Source organism: Papaver somniferum, chromosome 3, assembly GCF_003573695.1.
Source record: "Papaver somniferum cultivar HN1 chromosome 3, ASM357369v1, whole genome shotgun sequence".
Lineage (NCBI taxonomy): Eukaryota > Viridiplantae > Streptophyta > Magnoliopsida > Ranunculales > Papaveraceae > Papaver > Papaver somniferum.
The window spans coordinates 187,044,492-187,062,880 of NC_039360.1; the positions used below are offsets into that span (position 1 = coordinate 187,044,492).

The 18,389-nt window shown below is 35.8% G+C and overlaps 2 long non-coding RNA genes and 1 other non-coding gene across 15 annotated transcripts; 1 reads left to right on the forward strand and 2 right to left on the reverse strand.

Annotated features, from left to right (window-relative positions):
- Positions 1-1,038: 1,038 nt before the first annotated feature.
- On the reverse strand, positions 1,039-3,849 carry LOC113361964. 2 transcript variants are annotated; one of them, XR_003365452.1, is made up of 4 exons: positions 3,560-3,849; positions 2,963-3,145; positions 1,878-2,658; positions 1,039-1,443 (listed from the first exon to the last, which is right to left on the reverse strand). It is a non-coding gene; the product is annotated as an uncharacterized LOC113361964 (long non-coding RNA). The 2 variants fall into 2 exon arrangements; XR_003365453.1 differs by having other exon boundaries at positions 2,963-3,253.
- Positions 3,850-5,127: 1,278 nt separating this feature from the next.
- LOC113358282 lies at positions 5,128-12,276 on the reverse strand. Of its 12 annotated transcripts, XR_003364410.1 has the most exons (10): positions 11,342-12,271; positions 10,955-11,081; positions 9,295-9,395; positions 8,982-9,181; positions 8,724-8,787; positions 8,107-8,609; positions 7,853-8,029; positions 7,443-7,491; positions 5,766-5,843; positions 5,128-5,668 (listed from the first exon to the last, which is right to left on the reverse strand). It is a non-coding gene; the product is annotated as an uncharacterized LOC113358282 (long non-coding RNA). The 12 variants fall into 12 exon arrangements; XR_003364407.1 differs by having other exon boundaries at positions 7,443-8,029; positions 11,342-12,275; XR_003364411.1 differs by lacking the exon at positions 5,766-5,843 and having other exon boundaries at positions 11,342-12,270.
- TRNAW-CCA lies at positions 5,966-6,037 on the forward strand. The gene has a single exon. It is a non-coding gene; the product is annotated as a tRNA-Trp (tRNA).
- Positions 12,277-18,389: the final 6,113 nt, after the last annotated feature.

The window sequence follows — 18,389 nt, forward strand, 5'->3', positions numbered from 1 at the left end:
ATTTTAATGAATAGATTATAAATCAAATAAAAATTTACAATACCCACAAATCAAATTTTTACAATATCCACAAAAAATTTTTACAACCACTGTGGAAGCTCTAATAAATCTAACTATTTTAAAAAAAAATTTAACCAAATTTACATAATCATCAATATGGTTTTTTCACATACATATAAAACATAAAACACACATACCCAATTAAATTTAACCAATTTCATATTCATATTTGTTCGTTAAAAACCAATTTTAGATAACTAATTTTACCAAATAAAACCCTAAAAAATTATACAACAATATGGATAAACAAAAGAGATTAAGAAAAAAAAAAAACATACTTTTGTAACCCGGGTTCATCAAGTATCTTGGTTTTTTCTTTTCTTTTACTGCTCGTCACTGTGATGTTTTTGTTAAGAAGCTGTGTTTGTGGGCGGTAGAAACAAAGAAACAAAGAGGAGGTAGTAGAAAAGAAAAGAAGAAGACGGAGAAGATTAGGGTAAAGGGAAAGTGAACACGTGGGATATACGTGGTGGTTAGAGATTGGCCGGGCTTTAATGCCACACGTGCTAGATACGTGTGTTAATAGAAGTCACAACACTATACGTACGCCTGCAAACCAAGCGTTGATTATACGTACGCCTGAGAGAAGAGGAGGCGTTGATTATACGTACGCCCCACGTCAGGCGTTGATTATCCGTTCGCCTCAAACATGCGTTGATTATACTTACGCCATCAAACAGGCGTTGATTATACGTTCGCCCCACGTCAGCGTTGATTATACGTACGCCTGAAATAGGCGTTGATTATACGTCCGCCTCAAAACAGGCGTTGATTATACAAACGCTTCCTTCAGGCGTTGATTATACGTTCGCCACACCAGGCGTAGATTATACAAACGCCTCTTCTCCGAGCGTGAAATATATGTACGCCCCACAACAAGCGTATTCTTTATCAACGCCCCACAACCAGCGTTAACTATATCTCCGCCCGGCCCAAACGAAGATTATACCAACGCTCCACATGCAAGCGTGGATTATACATCCGCCCGACTAAATATACTCCACTGCCTTAACGTGACACTACAGACTAAACTCAAATTTGATCGTTTGTTTTGGTCTTTGATCTTTGGTTTTGATCGTACCACTGTGGACGCTCTAACACCTCCATAAAAACCTAACTGCCCAACACCCCCAAAAAAACCTAATTAACTAAAAACTTGAAAAACACACAGATTTGCAGCAACAATCAAGTCTAGCATAAGCAAAAGCAAGCAATTGCAACCTTCAAACCTCATAAATCTATTTATTTTATAGGATCACTGGTGATTTTGAATGGAATTAGGTGCGTATATATCAAAAGCAAGAACAAATACTATTTACCCTGATGGCGTAAACTCCATTCATGTACATCTACATCTTCCTCAAGTGATTGATTATTTAAAGCCTGCAAAAACCCTAGGATTTTAATCCTTTGATCAATTGGAACAACCAAAACAGAATGAAAACGCAAACTAAGAAGTGTGTCCTGTATATGGGTTTTAGAGAAGCCTTGTTAAGGAAAACAGTGTTTCAATACAATAAGGAAATCGGTGTTCTGGAATAACTAAGCTTGTTTTAGCTTTCCTAAATTCATCCTAACTCAATTTTATTTTTCAACTGCCTTAAATAATACACCTAAGTGAACCTGGATTTGGATTTGAATTGTTGTTACCACTCCGTTGTTACCACTCTGCGATAAGTAGAGCAGGGAGCAACGGTGTACTAACATCAGGGAAATAACATTGAGTACAGTCTCCATGTCTTAGAAGTTATGCAATTCGAAGATAACTGAATGAATAAAGGAATTGAATGCTAACCCTTTCATGATTAAAATCTTACCTTTGGTGTCTCTTTTAATATACGTTCCGATGGTACCTCTACCCACAGTTCTGCTCATATTCTAACTCTTCTATCAACCAGCTAAAAAAAAGGTGGTAACGCTGATCACAACAGAAATCAGTAGACTGGAAACCTAACTATTAATCAAGCAATATAAAAAAACCGATATTGTATACATAACAAACCTAACTATTAATCAATTCCACTTCAGCAATTTGAAACAAAGATTGGTTGTCTTATGAAATACGAAGATAGAAAGCAAGAAAAAATAAAATCGATGCAGTAATAGCAAGGTATAAAAATAAGGATTATGAACTATATTTATTTAGATGATGCTCATGAGACGAAATCTGAGGTTAGCAATATCCATAGATTTCTAAAAAAAATGCATATTAAAGGTGCAAGCCACTTGGCGAATATATTCACACCCAAAAGTCACCCACTTGCTTAGTAATATTCCATTTTAGAGTTGAGCAGTCTTTTAGAGGATAAGTCAACAATCAATTAAGCATGATAGTTTTAGGAGATTGAATCCTTATTTCAACAATATACAATCGCCTTCTCTGTATTTCAGTGCCTATTTCTTAGCTTTTTGTCATAGGAGATTGAATAAACCATGCAATTCCTAATACATATGTCTAAATCATCCAATTCTGCCAACTATCTAGCTAAGGTTGTGCAGCTAAGTGAAGCATTACCTTCATAGAGTTAGAGCTAATCCCAGCGAAGAGTCCCCATCCTTGATTAAGGAGATACTGACATAAATCTTTCTTCCGGATTCCTGTATTCAATATAGATGAGTGCAGATACTAACAAAATATTTAACAATAGAACTACCTGTGGAAGAACAAAAAGCATACACTTTCAGCATATTACCTTAAACTTCAGGAGAATACAAAAGTCTATTTAGTATATGAATAACACAAACACTACATATTACTTTGATTGTCTATACGACCTAATCTAAGAAAATTCTTAAGATGAAAATTATAGCAAAATATATCTGCTATGAAAACAGGGAATCACCCACAGTAAGAAAATTCTTTAGACTTATTTACTAATATTACAATAACGAAACCACATACCTGCACGCAAGTGAGTGGCAGTTCCAACTATGAGCTATTAGTCCTGTACCACCTACTCCTGTTTGGACGAAGAACGCTGAGATTGTCTCACCAAACCAAAAAAAACTCCTCAACTTCGATCCCAATTTCTTCTTGTATTGTTAATGTTCATGATAACTTCAGTGGTCATTGCTTTGGTGCAATCTGTTTATGACCAAATCAAGCTATTATTCAGAAAATTTCTTACTGCTATTCTTACATTCCAAACTCTCTTACATTCCAAACTCCATAACAGAAATATGGTGGGGATCCCTGTGTACAATTTTAACATTCACTTGATAACTATAACATGTATTTTGATTGAATTTTAGAAAGAACAAAGACAAAAGGATTTGTAAATAGTAATTGATATATAAGGAGTACAAAAGTCTAAAGCTACAACCTCAAACAGTGTTATATGAAATCCTTTACAGTTAGAAGCAAAGTAACCAACCATAATCGCATTTCTACAACTGGTGGAATGTCGATCTTAGGGTACACTTTGGCGGCATTGGTGGAGTTATTTGGAACCCAACACTGGTAAATCTACAATGATTATGGATTAAAATCAGGTTATACCTTGATAATACTTCACATAACTCCAGCAAACGCCCCACCATGACCGGGCCTAAATTGGAGTCGGCATCAATCGGTTCATCCCCGACTTGATTAGCGGCAGAAACCCAAATGGAAAGGTTCTGTAGAAACTGTTCAAGGAACCCAAAATCGATATCAGATCAGCAAGAGCTTTCAAAAGTTTTAGCTACAAATATTCCAAAATAAATTAGGAACTGAAAGAATTAAGAAAACAGATATAGTGTAGCACACATAATTGTGATGTGCTGTTGATATTCATATTATATATCTTAGCTTTTCATATCTGTAATAAATCCTCACGCTATGCAAAGAAAACGGTATCTTCACTACGACAAAGCAAAGAAAACCCCAATTAAAATGTTCATTAAAATTCACGGTGAATTAACAACTATAAAAATTGTTCATTAAAATGTTTATTGTTCATTTCAAAAATCATTGTCGTTGATGGAACGGTGTTTAGAATGAATTACTGCAGTAAATTTTATTATCCTGTATAAATGGTGCAGTTCCTTCGTCCTTACGAGTTACAACTGATCTTTGGTATTAACTCTTACATGAGTCGGTCTTTTGCATGGTGTTGCACAGAATGATTATCAATGATCGGCATGATCTCAGACAGCTGGGAATAGCTGCTGCAGATTCCAAGTTGGAACCCCGTTGTAGCAAATTTTGGAAGGGTTTTATGCAGAGAAGAGATCTGCAGGTGAGTAATTTACCTGATACAATCTCTAGAGGAAGTGTCATGTTTAATTTTCATGGTTTATTACTTTCCCGTGACGTGTATGTGAATATGACTCGCAGATGTTGTTTGAATCTTTTGGATTACAAACACCGCCACTTATATAATCTTGGCGTCTACAATTAACCATGGGTTGGCTGCTAAGTTCTAAATTATTCTTAGCTTAGCTTCTGCTCTTAGACTTAACTCGGCTATAGATTTATCCAAATGTGCATTATAGTTATGTGTTTTTACTACAAATTATATAGGCAAGTATTCCCTTTTGCAAGTCCTTCAGAAGCTAATTCATTTTTGGCCCAATTCTGGGAAGACTCGATCTGGTGAATCATCTCCAGGCAAACATGGCTTTAGGCCAGAAGTTGATAAAATTTTATCTATTCATGTCATTTTGCTATTGCTAATCTGTATAGTCCAAGAATAAATCACATTGATTAACATTGAGGTCATTATCTTAGACTTAGGATGCAATAGAATTATGTATATGCAATCCCAGTTATATTATGCCGGATTGGATTGTTTTGATTTGGTTGTTTTTCTATGTTTCTTATTCTCTTCTTGTCCAGTGAACCACTTTACTTGAATTGTTCTGCCTTGGTGTTTTATGTCTTACATTGTGTGTTGTCTTAATCCAAGTTTTTTTTTTTTTTTAGCATTGTCAGGTTTTATAGGTTTTGATGCCTTGCTCTTCATTAAGCAATGCAGTATATACTTTTGCAGGAAAAAACATAGGATTTCAAGCTTATCGTTCAGGTTTATAGTTGAGCTTTAAATCCAGATCTCCCAGATGGACAATGAATACCAACTCTGATAATGACGGTAAGAGGTGCTTTTTCGATTAATCTATATTTTTAACATATATTTCGTATTACCACTCAAAAGTCTCAGAAATGTACTCATTTGCACATTTAACATTCTTTGCCGTATTCAATTCGTCCCCTTTTTTATATTAGGATTCAATGCTCCAGCAGTATTGGAAATTCGATTCCTTGCTTTGCGTTGTCAGAAAATATCAAGGTAAATCATCCCACCTACTTTTTCGTTGTACTAAACTTTAATCGCCCTAGCTTAGCAACTTATGTTATTTCATCTTGTAGGTTTGTCCTCCACGATGCCACCAAGGTCATCTTCAACCTTGCCATTCATGAGGTGCTTGACATAAAAGAAAGGTACCATTACCATGTATACTCTTTGTCATGTATGTAGCCAATGATTGAAATAACCATAGCCTTCTTGACATTTTTCAATTGGGATTAAAAATCGTTGAAACAGGTACCCAGTTTTCCAGGATCCCATCTCAATGCTACTCATATTGTGCACTTTAACAGTTCCCAGTATTTCCTCCTCCAGTTTATCTTGCATACAAACACAAATTGATCATTAGTATCAAACAGAGTTAACTGTCACTAATATTCCCTGCATTCACTTAATGGCTTTGGGAAAAACACTAACATGAATCAGTTGTCTTTTGTGTATGGTGTTATGTAGGATGACAGTGTCAATGTGGTTCTGCATGTTGGTCTTGGTATTCTGTAATCAAGACATCTATAGGTGAGTACTACCAAACAGAATCTTAATTTAACATTACAAACACAGCCACTGTAAATTAATTTAACAGACTTCCATGGTTCAAACCGCACATTAATGAATATGAGTCTGTGGCACAATGGTAGTGCGTCTGACACCAAGTCAGAAGGTTGTGTGTTCGATTCACACCAGATTCGGTCCTCTATGGTTACCGAAGGTCCAATACAGACTATTATTGATAAGAGATGTTTGGGAATGTTCCTAACTGGCACACATCAGTACTAGCCATGACAACTGATGTATTCCAGGCAACACATGAGAAATGCATGGAATGGAGAATGGATGGTTATGTATCAAAGCCTTTTACTATGAGTTGGATACCTTCTGCCAATTAGTAAAAAATCTATCAAAACTAGAACTATGATTTAGTTATAATTAGGGTTTCATTATCATGCTCTTTCTTTGGTATATTTAAGCATATTATCAAGCTATTTGTTTGGTTTCATATTGATCATAACAGATGGAACATAGGCATGGATGTTTGGTTTCATATAGCAGCATACGAATCAGGAGGAGATATAGATTTGTTGATAACTAAAATAGACAAAAACGAAGCATCTGATCCTAAAGAGCTGAAGCCACATCCTTAAAACCCTAAAAAGCTAAACAATCTTGGTTTGCCAACAATAATACTCTGAAAAAAGTTTCTGAGTTTTGCTGGATAGAGGACAACCTTACTTACAATGAGGTACAGTTTTTAGAATTTTAAAATTCCCATACAGCTTTTAGAAAGTGTTTCTTTGTTTGAAACCAACTTTACTATTGTATTTAATGTGTATCTTCCTTGCCAGCAAAACTTGCCACCAGCTATAAAGGATCTTATGGAGACTTGGGACGATTCAATATTTGATTGGGAACACATGCTTGGAAGGGATGGTTTCGAAGAATTAAAGGAACTAACATACTTCGGTGAAGATATACTGAAGCTAAAACATCCTCACAGATTACTGGTTGTAGGATTTCCAGCTGAATTCTTAGATGTCCAGAAATTTGCAGGCTTACCACAGCGCAAAATCGAAGAATTCAGCTGATGGCAGAAGATAACATCATCACAAGCTGGCGACGATGGACAACAAACATTGAGCAATTATAGGGTTGGTGTCATTCTAGATCACTTTGAAAGAGATCAGGCTCAACCCTTTCTTATCTTATTTGGTACGTAATACCATAATTCTTTGCTTCAGTTCACCAACTCATCAAAACCCAATATATTTCAACACAAACCATGAATATAACTCCAATCTATTCTCGATTAAAACCCTAAATACCAATCGCCAATCGGCAACAGGCCTTTTACGCATTCAAAGTAACACAATTCCACCTTGAGATTGGTGTTTCTGGTACCGTTTGAATTTCTTAACTCGAATTAAGAAGATAAAAATCTTACCTAGTGTTAACTTCGATCTACTGAGAATTAAATTGGATTAGAATGGTCGTTATCTGAGAACCCAAACCGATTTGATAAGACTATAACTAAAACAGATGAAAAACATCAACCGAAATTATAGGGTTACTAAAATTATAGGGTTTGTATACGTTTACCTCTTTTCTGCTAATCCTCTTCATCGTCTTTCTGATTCGACTACTGCCTCTTAAATCACAAAATCAAAAAACCAAAAAACTCCTGAAAAGATTAGCAAGCCGCAGCAGCAGAGATGAATCGCGACAAATAAAGAAAAATTAAAAAGACCCAAAGTCTCTGAGATACGGCTACTCAAACCCATTGAATTTCTTCTCCAACTGGAATCAATTGATTTTCTTTGCTGGAATCAATTGATTTTCTAGGGTTTATCTATCTCAGAGGAAAGAAAAATCTTTTTAAGGCTACACAGTATAGAGATAATCAAGTATATGAATAAGGTGAACAGAGATCAAATTTTAATGGAATGATAAAATCCAAAATTGAGAACCTATAAGATAAATTGAAGAGGTTTGGAATAACGCCAATTTACCTTAGCAAGGTAGTGCTAGGATTTTGAGTGTTCTTCTTCAGTCACTCTTAGGACTGCATAACCATACAGCCTTAAATTAGTGGAGAACTTTCCACTCAGAAGTTGTGTCCTTCTTTGTCTCTGCCTCCGGTTTTCTCTGACGATCTTCCTCTTGTTTTTCATCCTCTTTGGAGTTAACTGAGAAAATACATACGTGGTTAAGCAGAGTTCAGGGTATGGGCATGAATTAAAAGGTAAGTGAGCAAGTAGCGTACGTGACGCCATTTTGCTTGCTGCAGTGTACTTCTTCCCCACTTGGAGGATGCAAATATCAAATATAGATGCTAGTAAATATAGCCTTCAGAGATGAGTGGAATTCATTAGATCACTGAATTCCGTATGGCCAACAATCAATACAGAGGAAGTGATTAAAACCAAATTCAAGACGGTCGGCCTTGTAGTAGATATCCGCTGCACAATATCTTGCAGCAAAGCTTGTCACAAAGAGTACCTTCATCTTTGAAATAAAATTACAGACCAAAATGCTGAGAAGAAGGAGCAATAGCAAGAACCGATTCACAAAAGTAAAATACAAAATCAAAACACTACAATTCATACCATCCAAAAACACGAACAATGGGCTTCAGAGATAGCCCAAGTGTTTACAGGTTTTTGATATCAATATTGTTTGGCCTTCTTCAATTTGAGAGTTAACCGATGAGGACTTCAGAGAGAGCATTAGCACCGGCAGAAACACGAACAATGGGCTTCCCTTGAACTGTTCATTGTAGAGAGACGTCAGACCTCCCAATATATAAGTGCCATGAGATCAAAAATTTGCAAGTAGGTCATGAGTAATCAGAACTAAAACTCCCATAAAAGAAAAATTCACCTTTTGTCTTTTTATACAATTGAAGCCTTACTTCAAGCTCACTTCATATAAAAGTCCTCACGAACTACAAAGAACAAAAGATGATTAGTCGAAAAACCAAAGAACCTCTCGTAAATACACAAATAAATAAACAAACCCATAGAATACTGAATCAATTTTATGGCTGAGCCAAGCCTGTGTTCAAGGATAAAACATATTTGAGGTCTACTGTTGGGCTTCTCGCATGGCAAATTTTAGATGAGAGTCATAGTTTCTTACGAAATCTAATTAAGGGAACCAAATCAGTTTGGTTCTTAGCTGGTTCTCCAGTTGCCAGAATCTCTTAGGATTTTAAACTATATAGATGTTCTAATTCATCGTTGACATGAAATATACGCTGGACAAAAACTGCCTGATGTTTCAATGTTCTCGCTTTGTTGTGTCAACGTTAGTCTGGAGTCGGATTCAAACATTGATGTCTGAAAATACAAATCCTGATTAGATAAAACCTCAAAAAAATGAACTAAACTGAAATCAATAGATACAAAAATAAAAGAAACATTAACTGATGTAAGAGGGGCTGTGAACCTACCAATCTCGTTTTCAGGCTCCATTGAAGCGGGATACAGGACAGTGGATGTAAACTGAAAATACAAAAATATTTTCTATTGTCTCTCGCATATCGGTCGATCCCTGCAAGCCATAGAATTAAGGTGTGATTAAGTGAATCAAAGAGAAACCCATCCATTAACAACATTGCACTCAACAATGGGTTCTGTCATGTCATTGTCTTTCTTCCATGTGTTTCCCATTTTTAGTCTATTCAAAATACTAATACTTCAATGGCTCAAAGACAATCATGGTACGTGGTCTATAACCATGATATCTGAACTGATGAGCAAGGTTGAGTAAAATATGACACTGTAAAAGAAGCAACAATGTAATGTTTCAGGAAAGCCAAACAGTGCCTAAACCAAGAGTTCAGAATACCCAAAGATGCAATTAACGGAATTGTAATAACTCATGTCATCACTACATTGGTCATATCAAGTCGAGGACGCAATGTCACGTCAAAGATATTCACAACAGAATACATATTCTTCTCAAGGAGTCTGACAATTCCTTCCTGCCAAGCAGACCCAAGAATTTCATCTGAGATAAACATACACATTACAAAGGAAACACACAATTCCACACTTTAAAACCAATGATGAACAAATAGTCTTTTTCGAGTAATATCTTCACCAGGGAAAAGCTTCAATTCTACAATAATATGAGTACCAAGAATTATGTAAATCGATCTCAACCAAACTACAACAAACCCACCCTCAGCAGCAAGCAACAACCACTACCACCCCCACGACCAAACCCCCAAACTATTCATGGAATCACATACCAACGTGAAATCAAAAAATAAATTTATAATATTTGAATTTATAATCGAAAAGCACACCTAATATTTGCTCTGCCTAAACCTAGGACGTCTATTTGAATTGGTTTAAGCGAAACGATCATTCAAACATGGGAACTGTTAATGTCCGAGATAAAAAATTAGCTGCACTGAAACTACCCAGCATAGCCATGGCTTCAGACAGGAGATGCTGAAAATCAGTACAGCTCTACTTAAGCAAACTGAATAGGTTGGAACAACAGCAATTTACCTTAGCAAAAGAGATATCAAAGTCTTTGGCCTAATCACTAAAATATTGAATTAGGCAATGACCTTTTAGAGTTCCATACATATAGAAGCCTTGGAGTTGCAGAAGAAGAAAGTTATTTTTCTTTTTTCTTTCTGTAATGTAGAGTAGAAAAGAAAAAAAAAGGTGAGCAGTGCAAGTTTTTGGGGAGAAATAAGCCCGCATAACTTGTACTTGTTACATTAAGCGATCGGGCTATCTATTTACAATAGCGTTGCACATCGGTAATCAATGTAATTCTCAATAGTAACACAGTTGGTGGTATCTTTACTTCCAAACTTGAACTGGGCTAGTGTTGATACACCTAACAACACAACACTTTCTATTGAAGCTGAATTAGATGTATAAACAATAATGAAACTCAGTAAATTTCGCTCATCTTTAAGTGATGTTAAATATCTAAATCCAAGGAAACATCCAAATTCGATTATCAAATTATTGTAAACACCCATAATGAAAATATACACTGATTCCACAAAGAAAAAGTCAAAGGGAACTGATCAAGTTTCAAAGTGAGCAGCACAACTAAGGAGTAATAAAGAACAACCCCCTTACCTCCTTGGAAACCGATGAAGACTACGGGAGATCAGCTCTCTTTTTTGTTTCTTCAGCTTGATCTCTCTTTTTTTGAATGCAGCTATTTGCTCAAATAATTTGTAAGGGCCAAGGAACTGCATCAAGTCTAAAGAATAGAAGGTGTTCAGTGTCTCAAGATGTCCAGTATCTAGAATGTGACGAATTGCAGGTTTCAGCATTTTTTTTTATGGATATACTATCCGAACTATTTTTCGAATTGTCATGGGTTTAGAGCTAATAACTATAATTAAGCCTAATTTATTTTGAATCAAGAACAAAAAAATAAAATAAAAAGGTAAACGAATAAAGACGGAGTAATTTACAAACTAATGCAAACTCGCAGTGGTCCCTTTGCAGTACCATTACCTTTTCAGCAAATAATTTGATTTCTTCAGGCAAGTTCACCCATTTTGCAGATGATGTTTGCAAGCAAGAGGTCGCACAATCACCATCTCCTTTACTGCCAATACCATCCATCCCTGCAGCTACAATTTCTCCATTACAAATACACATCACAAAACACCTTCCCAACAAATTTCTTTCGGAAGCAAAACAAACTAAAAACTATCATTAATTGATGCCATCTTCCAGCAGAACCCATCCTCTATTCCTTCTTCTTTACCTGAATTCCTCTCTTTGCCATGAAAGAAGGAAAATTAAAAAATCGATTAAACACAAATTAGAGTGACAAAACTCGATTTGAAAGGAAACCCAATTCATAGCAGAGTATCAATTATTATATTTCAACACAATTCATATCAGAGTATCAAATTTATGGAACCCTAAGTTTTCAGTTTAGATAGATTTCATGAAAAAACTGAATCTTAAGTAGGAAAAAAAAACAAATTCGTAAAAGTCGATGCTTCATATCTATCTCATACACCGAAAAAAAAACAAATTTGGGAATCTGCAGTTGATTGGAATTTATGGAGCTATGCTGTAATTGGGGATTCTTGGGTTCGATTCAAATCAGTAGAATGGGGCAATGTTGGGGATGAAGATTACAAATGTTAGAGTTAAAATTATTGTGATTTGTTGCAGAAAGCTGTTGCTTAAGAAGATTTAGAAGAAAATGTTAGAGTCGTACAATTGGTGTTTTCTGTTATGGTCTCAATTAGGTCTGTCAATGGGTACCCGTTATCCGGAACCGGAATCGGACCCGAGCGAATAGGGTCCGGTTTCGGGTCCCAAAATCGGACCCATTAACAAGTTAGGACCCGACGGATAACTACTCGATTGGACCCGAATCAAAACGGGTCCGAACGGGTAATACCCGATGGATACCCGCGGGTAACGGGTACCCGGTTATTCATTCTTCTATCCCTCTTTTTAGCAAAATTACAAGTATTTTGCTAGTTTGTTTTTGAATTTTTTTTCTCATTTTTCATTTCTTCTTACATTTAATCTTTATTTAGTACATTAATAAAGAAATAATACCAAATTTTTATAGAAATAAGTTTGATTCAAGCAAAAAAAAGGGAAAGACATCAAAATTTTGAACTTTTATGTGTGTTTTCTTAATACTCAACGGGTACCCGGAACCGATGGGTACCCGGGGTTTTAACGGGTCCGGTTCTGGATCCACTAATTTAGGAACCGGACCCGGAACCGCTAGTAACCGGACCCAACTTTTATAAATAGGGTCCGGATCCATTGATACCCGGGAGGACCCGGACCCGTTGACAGCCCTAGTCTCAATTGACAATAAATGGGTGTAATTTATTTGTGTTGGGTCTCATCCCCGTGTAATTTATTGGTGTTGATTCAGTAATGGTGATTTGAAATTCGTAGTTGGAATGATGAGTTAGAATTATTGGCGTTTGGAGTGATTCAATAATGTTAATTTCAAATTGGCAGTTGTGGTTCTGCTTAGAATTATTGAAGTTGAGCCGCATCTTTGCTCTTCCTTGGAGAAACTACACCGTGTAAGTTATACAAACTCTGATCATGTTTTCAGAATTATTGGAACTTGGTTTATCAGGTTACAGTCATTTTCATTGGCAATGTAGTAAGCTTTTTGCTTCCATCCACTGTAAGTTTTCCGAAAAAAAAAAAAAAGGTTGGGTTTATCACTGGCTTAGCTCAAACAGGCTAAGGCGTGTTTCAGCATACATAAGGAAAACATATTTGCTGTCTTAGCTCAAACGGCAGAGCGCATGGCTTACACCCATGTTTGTTGTGGGTTCAACTCCCACAGATGGCTTGGTTAAAGGCTTTTGTTATTTAACAAAAATTCCTCATCAGGAAATCAAAAAACAAAATAAACTCTAGATTTCCTAACTTAGATGGCTTTCCTAATCCTAACAGTTAACCATATAACTTCTTCTATATATACATCTTCCAAAGTGTAAACAAACAAACGCTCTGTGGGAAGGAATATCAATTCAGAGTATCTAGATCAGTAAACGTTTACATACATTATTTGAAACACAATGAGGTGAGTTTTTGGTTATCTAGAATTGAGTTTTATAATGTTTTTATTAATCAGTACGCTCAATGATTATATTTGTGTATCAGTTCTTCAAAGAGACAAAAGACAACATCATCACAAGCTGGCGACGATGGACAACAAACCATTAATGTATGTCTCATATCTAAGTTGTTTACATTGTTTGTCATAACAAAAAAATTATGTGGTTTACATCTTATACATATTGCAGGCTAAGTCTGTTGCTGCGAAATTAAGGTGGGAGAATAAAAGGCAGAGTGACATGCAAAAAAAAGAGCAGTTGGAGCGTGAAGCAAGGTTGAGGTTTGAAAGACAGCTTGAAATTGCACGACAGGTAGTTTATAAATATAATAGAATGCTATGCTTAAATATACAAGTGAAATTTGATTAGAACTAACTGCAGGCTAAAGCGGAGGAGGATATTAGGCGACAAAGAGAACAACATGAATACAAAGAGCGTGTTCTAAAAGAACAGTTAGCACGGCAGCAGGTGAGAAGCAATATTATTGTATAAAAAAATATATGCAATAATGTGTTTGATTATTTATATACGTTGCTTTTTTTACAGTTGAGTGCACGGCCAGAAAATCAGTTCATAGAAGAAAGGAAAAAGGTAATGTTTCATTATTTCTACAGACGAATGCATGATTTGTGTTTAAAAGTATAAATAAAATTAAAATTATGATTCATCCAAAATCTTTTGATAATTTATCATGCATCTTCAGAATTTAGAGATGATTTGTTTATAAGATGATGTGGAAAAACAGCCTTAGCAGTTAGTGAATGTGCCAGATTTATTGGAATTAACCGTGAACAGATAAAAACAGTGTTCTAGCTACTGTGCTCTGCAAAATAGCCCAGTGACATGATTTGGCCAAATTTAAGAGAAGTTATGATCTTGCTGGGAACGCTAGCGACATCATGGCTTATAACCCTTTGCTATTCACATGCTAGGCTTAAATCCTGCCAAAGTTGTGTTAATAGAGCAACAAAAAAAGATTGAATTTGACAAAAAAATATATTGGCAAAAGATTAATAACCAATTAGACAATTAAATTCAGTGCAAGTAGACCATAGTAAAAAAGCAGAGTATTGTATAAACTACTAGCAGACATAGAGATTGAATCTAGAGTTAATCTAATGTAATAGGACTGATTCTACTGATATCCGCTGATTAAAAGTTTAGTCAGGAAATAATATGCTTCCTAGCGTGAAAAAAATTGAAAGTTGTGCGTGTGTTTTCAGATTCGAAGAGTGGAGGGTCAATGCCAGCGTCGGTCCAACGAGAATGAACAAAGGCGTGAAAAAAATCGTCAAGAATTATTAAATTTTCGCAGTGAAGGGTCCGGGCAAGCAATCAAACAACAGAAGCATATCAACAATCCATTAAATACAATGGGCAAGCAGGTTCGTACGTTAAAAGAAACTGTAAATTGTTAAATTGTGATCAATTGTTGTGCTACATCATATTTTTATATTTCAGGCGTCGGTTGTATGTGGGGGAGGAGTTAATTTGGGAGGGGAAACTCAGGGTAAAGGACAATTAATGCATCAGCAAACGCAGAGCGTTGGTAATGTACCGGACGATAAAGAATATAGACAACGTGTACAGGAGGAGAGGCAAAGACAAAATGAGGTGAAAAGTGAATTTGTCAATGTAGTTCCAGATTATGTGTTTACTTATAGTGTAAGTATTATATGTGTATGCATATATGCTTAAGAAAATATATTTTTCCTTTTTCCAGCTTTTAAGTCAACAACCTTGCACACAATACATACTCGGTGGATCAAAGGTATGGATATTGTTTGTGTATGCCTAGGTATTTAATATCGAATTTTGATTTATTTATTATTATGATATTTAGGCTAGGAAATATAAGGCCTATAATGAAAAGAGAAAGGCCGACCAAGCACCCAAAAAGGAACAAGTGAAGAAAGTTAAAAGCACTAAACAAGTATCCTCGGTAAGTATCTTATATGTGTTGATTAAAATGTAAAATGTGTTGTGCACACACGTTATTCATTGTGTATTTTTACAAATTCAACGTTCAGGTACGATCTGCAGCCCAAAAAACACGAAGAGAGAGGGAGTTAGCAGAGAAAGAGGAACAGGCAGCAGATATGAGGAGAATGGCTGATGATGACACAATTCGAAAATTGAATTTGGCACCCAAACCACGCGTGCATGTGCAGCCAGATACACTGGTGAGTCTTTAATAGTTACTTTTAAATTTACAACGACTATTATGTTTGATCATTCTTTAAAAAGAGATATAATAAAATTGCAGTATGCTTCTCTGACCGGGGAGGAAAAGTATAATATACTTTTGAGACGTGGAGAAATCAAGGAACAACTTGTGATGGGGCAACAACATGGTGTTTTAATTGGTGAAAAAAAAAGAAACAGGGTAAAATGGTAAGATTACACAAAATTTGATCAGAATTGATATATTTTGCAAATTAGTTATTTCACTTTTTTATGATTTGATCGTCACTGTTAGAAGCATCTAAGAATATGCTTAGAAATCCATAATTATTCTGAGCCTACAAACCATTATAGGATGATCAGATTTCTTGGTTTTAGAAAATAAGAAATTAAAATTAACAACTTTGTTAAAAGTTCAGGTAGGCGTTGCTAAAAGTATCACATTTGAAAATTAAGTTGTTTTTTGTTTTGTTTTCTGTTTTGTATAAATAGCGTAAGTTAACTGAAAATTAAGGATTCGTCTAACTGATTGCCTTTGCTAGATAACGAGAAGGTTAGGAGAAACTGCAGAAAATTGCTACTCCTGTTTGGATACATACATATAGGGGTGTAAATTCGGGCAGGCCGGGCCGCCCGACCCAAAAACTAAGACAGGCCGGGCAGGTCAGGCTTAATATTTGTGAGACCGTAAACAAATTCAGGCCGGACAGGCCGGGCACAAGTAGATAATTTGCTACCCAAAGACCGTCCAAAGCCCGCTTTTTATACGGGCAGGCCAGATCGGGCCGGACAAGCCACTATTTTTTTTAACTTTTTTTTTTTAAGTTTAAATTTTCAAATGAACGGTATTAAATACAATATCCTTTCCTTTCCAACATCGCATATCGTAAGTGATAGTATTATTTTATATTTAAATTACACTGACAAATTTTTAATTTTAGTCTATAATAAATAATTAATAGAGTACAATAAACTTTCTAATAAGAAAATATATTACCATTAATGTTTTGAAAAGGTTAATTATAAGTAAAAACAATTATATATTTTATTTTTCTTGACATAAAATTGACAATTATATAATTGTAACTTTTAAGTCTTTTTAAGAGGATATTAAATGATTAATGGCACATAGAAGGCTTCCAGGCCGGGTATCAGGCCGGGCATCATAATTAATCGCAAAGCCCGAGACCGCCCAATAATTTAATCCAGGTCGGGCCGGGTGGTCCATGACGGGCCATAACAGGCTTTGGGCTACTTCGGGTACAGGCGGGCTCGGACGGATACAGGCAGGCCGAGTATTTTCGGGTATTATTTACACCCCTACATACATACAGCTTAGTGAAAACAATGTTTCTCGGTTATCAACCCAAAAATCATAAGACAGATAACCACATTCTGGAAAATTATACTGGGATATGTAGAAATTGCAGGGAACTTGGAACACGGTTTATATCCTATTACAATATAAACCCAAAATTAATAATTCTGATGTTTTTGTTATTCCAAAGCCCAGCGACAGAATATTAAAACATGCTCACAGCACAGACTTTTTCTTATGCTGCTTATAAGTTTCACAAACACCGTGCCCTCTCCTATCTCAATAAGAATCTGAGATCACAAACCCTTATGTTATGTCCTATCACTGTATTGAATAGATGTTTGATGTATTGCAAATTATTGTTGTTTTATTACAATATATATACATAGCTTTCATAATTCTGAATTATTGTCGTAACAGCTTAATAAGCATACTAGAATGAGAAAAGTTGTGGAGGATCCATTCGGAGGTCAATATGAGGGTGATGAAGCGACATATCGTGTACGGTATATGGGTAGTGATGCTGCGTGTCGTGATCAGGTAAATGAATGACATAGCTGAATATTTGTTATCTAAGACATTGTTGCGATGTTACGAATTAGCGTAGTTTATATTTTTTAATGTGCAATTTTGAGCGTAGTTATTGGTTTCGACGAATTATTTCTTATTGCAGGTGGGTATGGAAGATGAAGTTGTCAATATGCACGTGGATCCAAAAAAGAACTCTCATGAAAACGACAATGATATGTAATTATACTAATTCTTAAATTAATTTCATAATTTGAATTAAAATTTAAAGCTTTGAATACAGAAACTGTTTTTGATAGGAATATTCTTTTGGATAGGTCTATTCCGCCTCCGGATACATCGTCCGACGATTACAGTGACTACTATGCATCAGATGATGATGAACTTCTGAATGAGACTCCGGTGTTATCTGCCTCTGTTAGAAAAACTACAAAAAGACGCACAGGGTTGGATGAGTTTGGGCGGCATTATCTTGGGAAGATGGATATTCAGTGCAACTGTTGCGGGGCTTTGCACTGGATTGACGAGCGAAAGAGAGGTTCTTCTTTGATAAATCCTGTTTTTACTAGATGCTGCCGTGAAGGACAGGTTAGATTGCCGGATCTACGTGAGCCTCCTCAACCTCTTAGGGATATGTTCGAAGGGGATGACAGTCGTTCGAAGTTGTTTAGGAAAAATTTAAGGAAATATAATTCAACAAACGCCTTTACGAGTCTTGGATGCCAGTATGACCATAGAGCTAAGAAGGGAGGTGGACCTGAAATATTCTCAATACATGGAGAGCTGCGGCATTATAGCAGTTCTTTAGTCCCCGCGAAGGAGAATGAGGCAAGTTATGCAAAGCTATTCTTATATGATCCGAAGAAAGCGTTGGATATACAAGGACAGAACAATCCCTACTTAGAACGTGAAG